Source organism: Mercurialis annua, linkage group LG6, assembly GCF_937616625.2.
Source record: "Mercurialis annua linkage group LG6, ddMerAnnu1.2, whole genome shotgun sequence".
Classification (NCBI taxonomy): Eukaryota; Viridiplantae; Streptophyta; class Magnoliopsida; order Malpighiales; family Euphorbiaceae; genus Mercurialis; species Mercurialis annua.
Genome location: NC_065575.1, coordinates 9902162 through 9909813, shown reverse-complemented (window position 1 = coordinate 9909813; position 7652 = coordinate 9902162). Strand labels below are relative to the sequence as shown.

The following is a 7652-nucleotide window of genomic DNA, read 5'->3' as shown; positions in this document are numbered from 1 at the left end:
TTATGCACCTTTCAACCAATTTAGGGTTTTCCTAATTGGCATGCTTTCAGCATTCTTTGGAGAGTAGGTCCCCTCGAGGACTACTGCTCTAGCCTTCGCCAATTCCCCTTGAGAGTTCATGAGCACACATGCAACTCCTGTCCTAGACTTTTCCGAATAAATTGTTGCGTCGACATTAACCTTCACCAAACCATCCAGAGGCGGAGTCCTTACGCTTGCACTTATTGTAATTAGTAAATTCTAATTGGTTAAAATTGAAATATCTATTGGTACTATTAATATTAATCTATAATTTTAATACCTATAAAAATAAATTAATGTACTTTTTCCAAAAAAAACATAAATAATAGCAATTAAAGTATCACTAAAAATAGAAAAAATTCTATAATTATAGGACGAAAGGAGTACTATATAATAATGGTCATTTAACTATCTCGTGATTTTAATTTTTGATATAAAAGATCGTGCGGAATTTTTTACATTATAAAGAATTATGTGGTAACCTTTTTAGCTAAAAGATGTTCAATTTTCAATATAAATGACATCTTTTAATAAAATATACTTAATAGTATAAATATAATAAATTTTATTCGCTCAACTTATTTTAGTTCAAATATAAATAAAAATATTAAAAAACAAACAAACAAACAAATTACAATTTTTATTTATTCGATTATTAAAAAAATATATAATTTATTAATTGTTTTTTATGTTTTTATTTATATATAGACAAGTTTGAACGTACTTTATTTATGTCAATTAAGTTATTCAATTGAATTTATTTATGGGTAATTTACACAAATCCCTTAAAAATGCTCTCTTCTTATGTTTTTACCTCAGAATTTTGTTTTTGGCAGAAATCTCCCAATTAAATAGAAAAGTTTTCATAAATCACCCATACCTAAAATAAACTAATTTTACAAGCAAATAGGACCAATTTACCCTTTCTGTACTAAAACCTGTGATAGAGGAACAAAACTTCTTTACCGATGAAATTGGTAGTCCGATGAGATTCAACGTTTGTTGGTGTATGATCGGCGGCGGTCCGGCGCGGCGGTCCGACGAGGTTCTTATTAGGTGTGTCTTCAGATTTCACTCATCGAGCTGAGTGTGTTGTTGGGTTAGAAATTTACAAGTTATTTTCTTGAGCTTTTTCTAAATGATGAACGATTGCAATTGGAAGAAATGGTTTAATTGGATTATTAAGTGAAATGGAAAATTGGAGGAATCGGCTTAGAGTATAATACTGTGCAATTGAAGAATTGATGAAGAATATAATACTGTGTATAGGTACAGAGAGCATTAAAACGAAATTTCAAGTCATATGGAGGATGACATCATCGAAAATGGGTATTAAGTAAAGGCCACTCTTTTATTGATAAGGAATTGAATCTTTTGGACAAGTTATTCTCTGTTGATTCCCGTAATTTTCATGCTTGGACTTATTGAAGGTCTAATTTTGCAGTAGTTATATTTTGATAATTTTAGTGCAAAAGAGATTTGGCAAAGACAATTCATGCATAAACAGCTTGTTCCTTGTCTAAAGTACCCAAATGGAACAAAAAATGTGCCAAATAGTTGTTGTGATCCACTAGAAAATTTGATAAAAAGATAAGCCAGAATGCTTGTGTAGTATGATTAGCAATCAAGGTAGTGATCAAACTGAGTAAGGTGGTATTACTACTATTGAAGCTCAACAATTGCTTGTTAGATGTGGACTCCATGTTAATTCTCTTGTTTGCATTATTAGTTATAGTCCTTTCAATTCTTGATTTTACTAAAATTTACAGTTTAAGTGAAATGTATTTGACAGTCTATAAAACCAAAAATCTATCTAATGTGAACCGGATGTAAATGATATTTTATGTGGAGAGAATTTTGAGATTTAGTGTAATATACAAATTGAATATCTCTTTTAAGTGAAATAGATGTGATAGTTTATAAAACCGAAAATCAACCTGATTTTAACAGAATGTGAACCTATATCAATTGAACTATCTTAATTCAATTTTTAATAAAATTAGTCTTGCTACTATTTATAATCTTAAATGACATTTTATATAAAAAGAATTTTGAAATTTAGTGAAACACAAATTGAATATTTCTTTTAAGTAAAATGTATTTGCCAGTTTATAAAACCGAAAATGGACCTGATGTGAACCTATATCAACCGAACTACCTTAATTCAATAATAAATAAAATTTGTCTTGTTTCTTTGTACAATCTTAGATGACATTTTATATAGAGAGAATTTTGAGATTCAATGTAATATATAAATTGAATATCTCTTTTAAGTGAAATGTATTTGACAGTCTATAAAACCAAAAATTAACCTGATGTGAACCGGAAATGAACCTATATCAACCGAACTACCTTAATTCAATTTTAAGTAAAAATTTTCTTGTTTCTTTTTACAATCTTAGATGACATTTTATATAGAGAGAATTTTGAGATTCAATGTAATATATAAATTGAATATCTCTTTTAAATGAAATGTATTTGACAGTCTATAAAACCAAAAATTAACCTGATGTGAACCGGAAATGAACCTATATCAATTGAACTATCTTAATTCAATTTTTAATAAAACTAGTCTTGCTATTCTTTACAATCTTAAATGACATTTTATATAGAAAGAATTTTGAAATTTAGTGAATCACAAATTGAATATGTCTTTTAAGTAAAATGTATTTGTCAGTTTATAAAACCGAAAATCAACCTGATGTGAACCAGATGTGAACCTATATCAAATGAACTAGCTTAATTCAATTTAAAAATAAAATTTGTCTTGCTTCTTCTTACAATCTTAGATGACATTTTATATAGAGAGAATTTTGAGATTTAATGTAATATACAAATTGAATATCTCTTCTAAGTGAAATGTATTTGAGAGTCTATAAAACCAAAAACTAACCTGATGTGAACCGAAAATGAACCTATATCAACTGAACTACCTTAATTTAATTTTAATAAAATTTAAAACTGATTGTTTATAGTACATACAAACCATAAATAGATTTCAAAACTATATCATATATTTATAGATAACAATATGAAAATACTATGAAGTATACAATTGCAAATTTGTTATAGTTACAATGAAACAATAATTTTTCATAAATAAATAATGAAACAGAATCACATTTATAAACTCAAATAAATAAAAATCACTCAAATTATCAATAAATTAATTTTGAGAGACACATAAAAACACATTATATATTACTTAAAAACATTTGAAATTCACCATTGCAATTTTATCAATTTTTTTTACAACAAAAACTAGTGCTTTACTAACAAATGCTGACATTCAAATAAGCATCCAAACATTGACTGTTTGCATATAGCATCTCAAAGTGACAAGAAAAAAAAATAAACAATAATAATATTACATAAAATTCTCCTAATACCTCCCTCTTACCACCATTACGAGCACCTCTAGGAGGTCCTCTGCCATCTCTAGGACCACCTCCACAAAAGCCTCCACTTTCACGACCCCCTCTAGCACCACCTCTGCCACCCCCACGGCCACCACCTCTACCACCACCAGCCATTTTCTTGGATTGAAAAAGAAATTTTTCAAGAGGTAAAAGCTTATAAGGATCAATGTAGAATTTGTCTCCTAGATTATAAGAAATTGCAACAGTCCCCTCCATCATTTTAATAGAAAAAAGAAGAATCATTGATGGGACTAAAGATCTCTTCAATTCTGCCTATCTGGGTCTTGTTTTCTAGATAAATTGCAGCATTAAAATGTGGTATTTTCTCATTTGTGAGCTTCATTATAGCCTCACACTCACAGGCATGATTAAATGTAGAAACCTCTATGACTTCAGAAGAAAGACCCAAATCCACCGCCTCCACGACCTCCACCGCGGCCTCCACGGCAGCCACCAAATCTTCCACCTCCTCCACGACCTCCACGGCAGCCACCAAATCTTCCACCTCCTCCACGACCTCCACCATCATCATGGCCTCAACGCCTCCACAATCTCCACAGCGGCATCCACGACCGCCGTCAAATGTTCACCTCCTCCACGACCGCCACCGTCATCACAGCCTCTAAAGCCTCCACCTCTGATTTACTTTCTCTGCCCACGAGACATGTCACTGATTGCTTCTAGTGTTACTGATTGCGGCAACAACAATCAAATTAGGGACAATTTAGTAATAGTAATAGAAAAAGGTATAGCTGAAAATGTAACTTTAAAAAAGAGAGATTTTTGCAAAAAATATTTTTGTGGGCCACTAAAGTAAAGTTTTCAGATTTTGAGTTATATGGTGACATTTTCTCTTTATTTATCCATCTACTCAAATGTTTTTGTTTATAATTATTTATCTTTTTAGAGTTTTAAAATTATTTTAATCATTGTCTTTTAAATTTACCACTTCTTAATAAATGACTCTATTCAATTTTTAATGCATTTTTAACTAAAAGAATGATATTAGTATTTATATTTATAATTTAAAAATAATATATTTTTAATATGTACAATTTAAGTTAAATAGAAAAATAAAATAACGGAGAGAATATTAACTTTCAAAAGGTAAAATTAAATATTTCAAAGCACGTGCCATTTATCCATTTATCATGTTACATATAGTAAATGCAAATGAAAATTATTCTTTATATTATTTAAATTAAGGGCAAAATCTATTTCAAAGTCTCCATAATTATTTTTTCGTCTTTATTCATTTTTGTTTTTTTGTATTTGATTGTTTTACTTCCGAAAACAGTTTTATGAGCTCTTTCTATATTTCTTTATTAGTTGGTCTCGGTGGTTACTAGAACAATTTTACTTGGTTCCTGTACTAATGCGGAATATATTACACTTTCACTTACGTTAACAAAATAACTTCGTAAAACTGTCTTTGAAAGTGAAAAGACCAAATAAAAAAATAAAAGAAAATTGAAAAGTATAGGGGTGTTAAGATAGATTTTGCCTAAAATTAATAAAAAAAATGGATGGAATAAGAGCTATCACATGCTTTCTTTCTATAAATAAAAAGTTTTCTTCTTGTAATCCTAGATTGATCATGACTAAAAGATTAGAATCCCTCCACCATCAATTGGCGTTACCAGTACCACTAAATAGATTTAAAGTCAAACCCATAAACTAGATAATAGTTTCAAGTAGTGCATCAATTATTGGAAAGTAAACTCATCATTTATAAATATATAATTGTTTCAAGCCATCCACAAACCCAATATAGAAAAATAGCACATGGTGACTATTTCAGATTAGCTAGGATCAAAGTCTAAGAAAAAATAACTTAATTAGTTCAATAAAAGACCGATAAATAATTTAGAATTTATAGTTTAGCTTTCTTTTAGCCATTTTGTGCAATAAACCTACTACAACAAACTATTTTCAAATAATAAATAAAAAATCTAAAAGAATTTTTTTAAGCTTTTGTTTAAATTTTGTTTCATGCCAATAGTCTCCACTCTCTTGCTGGCTACAGCCATACACATAATCACATTATAATTTTGGATTTGTTTTACATAAGGTGCATTACACTCATTCACTTGATGAATAACGTGTATTCAGAGTGTTTTACAAACCAATGCTAATATAATACGTATTCTACTATATAAAACTATACATTAAATCTTGTGTGTGGGATAAATACACATGCATGGATGTAAACAGGCCGAGTCGAACCCGAATTAGGTCAAGTTCGAGCTCACAGGCTTAAACTCGACCTCGAGCTCGAACAATATTTGAACTACTCGATTTCAAGCTCGAGCTCGACTTGAATTTAACAAAATTAAAAATAATTATTAAAAAATGATCATATGTGATACATTTTAATTATTTTTCACTATATACAATTTAAACTATTTATATGATACAAATTTAAATTTAAAGGTAAAACACCTAATCTAATTATAATAAAATTATTATTATTTTTTAATATCAAGCTCGTTTAGACCATTTAGACCCATTTAGACTTGTGAGCCTCACGAACTTCAATAATTGATACTCGAGCTCAGCTCGAGATGCAGCTCGACCTCGAGCTCGGCTCGAATTTTTTGAACCGATCTCGAGTAACTTACGACTATCCAAGTCGTTTACACCTCCACTGCATGTAAAGAAATACAAAATAATTTTATATATATAAAATTTTGATATACATATATATTACAATTTGATATCTCAATTTAACGAGTTGAAATTATGGTGTTTTGTTTCCTAACTGAACTAATCAAGTAAATTCACACAAACAATTCACTCCAAACAAGATATATTTAAGATATAATTGTTTTAGATCATAAAATTGACGGACTAGACAGTTAATTTTTTTTGAAAAAATATTTTTGTTCAAACGGTCAAAATTATAAATAATATAAATTCATTTTATTAAAAGAAAACTGAACATGCCTCTAAACCCATTTTCATGCCATTGCCTTTCTGTAAGTCAACATTGTAAACCAACTGCTAGCTACATCATGAATTATTAATCTATAATGCTCAAAGATCAAATCACAACTAATCTAAACCTATAAAACAATACTAAAATTTCGCTTCCCATGACTTGCGCGCCGTGCCGTCACAGGTACTATTTGCTTCTTTCACACTTAATTAATTAATTACAATATAATTAACGAATATTAATTTTTGTGCATGATCGAACATGTAATTCTGTGCAACTATATCGAATACAGTACATACACTTGCATACATTGTATACACAAATTAAACAAAAGTATTCACATTTTTATTACATAGTGAAAAAAAATAACAATATTTAATTCAAATGAGAAAAAAAATTAATGTATATGATCTGAATGATGATTTTTTTTTTCATTTTTCTAAATTGACAAGTATATATAGAATCATACACTGAATTCCAAATTCCCCACTAAGTTTTGGAAGAATAAATAAGATGATTACACATTAATAATTAATATGAGAATAATACAAAAGCTTTTGTATGTTAAAAAAGAAAAGAAAAAAAATAAACCTCAATGGTGCAAAGGGTTTGGACCGGTCGGAACGAGTCGTTTTTCATCACCGTAACGTGGATCAACCCAACTTTCCTGCAGTGCCTCGGGCGGCCCTCTGTGGTGGTGCTGCCGGTGGCGGTGGTGGCGGTGCAGTCTGTTGAGGAAAGGATTGAAGTCAATTTTGGTGGTCAACATTTTTCTATTGGTGAAAGATTGATGATTATTGGTGTAAGATGGTGAATAGAAAGACCAATTATAGAACAAGAATGAAAATAAAAGAATAGTGGTGAGGAAATACAATATTTTCATGGTTAAAGGGAAATAAAAGAGATTGCATGGACATGGAGAAATAAAGAGAGAATTTTTACAGATGAAATGGTGAAGAAAGTTGACAATATGAGAGTGTGTGTTTGCTTCAATGAGACTTATTTTGAATTGTTTATTTATTTATTTATTTATTTATGGGTATTTGAATATATATATTAATTTGAGTAAGTACATAAAGAGAGATAATGAGAGAGTTTGTAAAATTTAAGGGGCAGTAGATGCGGAGAGGGAGCAGAATTGTGGAGAATTCTTCTTATTCCAATGAAACTTCCTTTGCGTTCAAGCAACTTTGGGGCCATTAATACTACACTTTGTCAAACCCCTCCATTTATATATCTACGTATATTTAGTTGCTTACAACCATTGACTAAAG

At 29.7% G+C, this 7652-nt stretch overlaps 1 pseudogene; it reads right to left on the bottom strand.

Annotated features, from left to right (window-relative positions):
- On the bottom strand, nt 1-6689 carry LOC126687551 (putative H/ACA ribonucleoprotein complex subunit 1-like protein 1; annotated as a pseudogene).
- Nucleotides 6690-7652: the final 963 nt, after the last annotated feature.